Genomic DNA, 2500 nt, shown 5'->3' on the forward strand with positions numbered 1-2500 from the left:
TTCCGCGCGCGTGCCGCCGCCCGGCCCGGCCGGGGCGGCGGCGGCGGCGGTGGCGGGGGAGGCACCCCCGCGGGGCCTTCGGGTCGTTTCCCTCATCCCAGGGCCAGGTACCTAGCGTCCGCGCCTCGGCGGCCTCCCCTCGGCGAGCCACCCGTGTGGTCCCGTGTGCCAGCGCGCTCCCGCCGGCTGCGGCGCCGAGCGCCGGCCTGGTTAGGGGATGGCCACGGGCCCCGGGCTCCGGGCCCCGAGGGTTCTCGGCCGCCGAGCCGGGCGGAGGTTTAAAGACTCGTGCGGCCCGCGGCGGCCCGCGAGGGCGGCCGGGCTCGCCGTCGGCGGCGGGTGGGGCGCGTCGTTTGGGGGTCGGCGCTCGCGGGCGCGCCGCTCCCCCGCGCTCGCGCGCTCGCTCGCCGCCGGCGGTCCCCGCGCTCGCCCCCCGCGGGCGGCAGGGCCGGAGAGGGGTTGGAGCCCGCCCCTCTCTCCGCGGTCCGGTCTCGGCGGAGACGCCGCGCGCGCGCGCGGTCGGCCGTCGTCGACCTCGCCCGCGCCAGCAAGGGGCCGAGACGCGGGTCTCGGCTCCCCGCCCCCGTCGAGCGCTCGGCGGCGTGGCGTGCCGCGCCGTGTCCGGCGGCGGCCAGCGGGGCCCCGCGCGAGCGGTGGCGGCGGCGGTGGCGGCGGCGGCGGCGGCGGCGCCGCTCGTTCCGTGCCGGCGCGCGCCCGCGGCCTCGCCGTCCCCCGGCGCACAGGCGTCTCCCGTCGCTTCCCGCTCGCGACCTCTGACGGCGCTCCCCGCCCGGCTCGACCCTCGGCCTCGCCGGCCGCGCCGAGCGAGCAGGCGGGCGGGCCGGTGTAGGGGCGTCCCGCAGCCGGTCTCCGCGCGGAGGCGCGGAGAGCGGGCGCCGCTCCTCGTTCCGGTGCCGTCCCGTCGGCCGCCCGGCCGCGCGTCCGCGCGAGGTACCGCCTGGGCGAGTGCGAAAGCAGGAGCGTTTGTCTGAAGGCGCCAGTGGCCGGAGTGAAAGGGTGTTCGTCGCGTGCGGCTTGTGGGCGCGGCGAGAGCGCGCGGGCAGCCGTCGGGCGGTCGGGCGGTCCGTCCGTTCGTCCGTCGCTCCTCCGCCCCCGTCCCGTCGCTCTGGCGGCGCGGGCTCGGGTGGCCGCGTCGGGCCCGGCGGCGGCGGCGGCGCCGCGTCGGACGCCGGCGTCGGGGCGAGGCGTCGGGCGAGGGAGGCGGCGCGGCGGTCGCGCCGCCGTGTCTCGCCGTGGCCGGGCCGAGCCGGGCGCCTGGTCCGGCCTCGAAGCGCGAGCCCGGGTCTCGTCGGGCCCGGGGGGGCGGTCGGGAGCGCGGGCTCCCGTCGCTCGGGAGACTCGGCGTCTCCCTCGCCTTTTTTATTTTCGCACTTGTGCTCGTACGGTCAGCGGAGGCGACGCTCGCTCGGCCGCGGCCGCCGGTCGGTCGGTCGGTCGTTCGGTCGGGGAGCGTCCGCGTCAGGGGGTCGCGCGGAGCGGCCCCGGCCCCCCCGCGCGCGCGGGGCGGCGCCGAAAAGGCAGACAACTCTTAGCGGTGGATCACTCGGCTCGTGCGTCGATGAAGAACGCAGCTAGCTGCGAGAATTAATGTGAATTGCAGGACACATTGATCATCGACCCTTCGAACGCACTTTGCGGCCCCGGGTTCTTCCCGGGGCTACGGCTGCCTGAGCGTCGCTTGACGGTCAATCGCCGGCGCCGCCGCCGCGGGGCGGTGGCGCGGCGCGGCTGGGGCGCCTCGCAGGCCCGCGCCGCGTCCGGGCGTCCGGGCCGGCCGGGCCTTCGTGCCCCTAAGTGGAGACCCCCTCGGGGAGCCGGCCGGGCTCCTCGCGCTCCCGGAGTGCGCCCGCGTGGGTGGAGCTCGTGCCCCCCCCTCTCTCCCGTCCGTCCGTCCGTCGTCCCCGAGCGAGCCGCCGGGCTCCGGTGGGTCGGAGGCGCGGTGGCCGCCCTCCCCGCCGGTCCCCGCGCGCGCGCGGCTGTCTGCGGGCGGGGGTTACCGCGCGTGCGGTTGCCCGTGCCGTCGTGCTGCCGCGCGCGCGCGCGGTGTGCCGCGCGCCGGGAGGGCGAGTCGGCCGGCCGTCCTTCGGGCGGCGGCGGCCGCGGCGGTGGGGGGGACCCGTCTCCCGCGGTGCGGCGCGGCGCGTGCCGCGTGCGTGCGGTCCGGGCGGCTCGTGGCGGAGCGAGGCAGGCGGGCGCGTCGTCGTCGTCGGTGGCGGCGCGCCTCGTTTCCGTTCGCGACCTCAGGTCAGGCGTGGCGACCCGCTGAATTTAAGCATATTAGTCAGCGGAGGAAAAGAAACTAACGAGGATTCCCTCAGTAACGGCGAGTGAAGAGGGAAGAGCCCAGCGCCGAATCCCCGCCCCGCGGTGGGGCGCGGGAAGTGTGGCGTACAGAAGCCCCCATCCCCGGCGCCGCTCTCGGGGGGCCCAAGTCCTTGTGATCGAGGCCCCTCCCGCGGACGGTGTGAGGCCGGTAGCG

General features: G+C 78.6%; 2 non-coding genes across 2 annotated transcripts in view; both read left to right on the forward strand.

The window, feature by feature from the left end:
- The first annotated feature begins 1544 nt into the window (after window positions 1-1544).
- LOC140000085 (5.8S ribosomal RNA) lies at window positions 1545-1698 on the forward strand. The gene has a single exon (XR_011805372.1). It is a non-coding gene; the product is annotated as a 5.8S ribosomal RNA (ribosomal RNA).
- Window positions 1699-2256: 558 nt separating this feature from the next.
- Window positions 2257-2500, forward strand: part of LOC140000099 (28S ribosomal RNA) — a 4027-nt gene continuing 3783 nt past the window's right edge. Inside the window, exon 1 of the ribosomal RNA XR_011805387.1 lies at window positions 2257-2500. This exon is cut by the window's right edge and continues 3783 nt beyond it. This is a non-coding gene — a ribosomal RNA (28S ribosomal RNA).

This window comes from Anas platyrhynchos, chromosome 31 (genome assembly GCF_047663525.1).
Source record: "Anas platyrhynchos isolate ZD024472 breed Pekin duck chromosome 31, IASCAAS_PekinDuck_T2T, whole genome shotgun sequence".
NCBI lineage: Eukaryota > Metazoa > Chordata > Aves > Anseriformes > Anatidae > Anas > Anas platyrhynchos.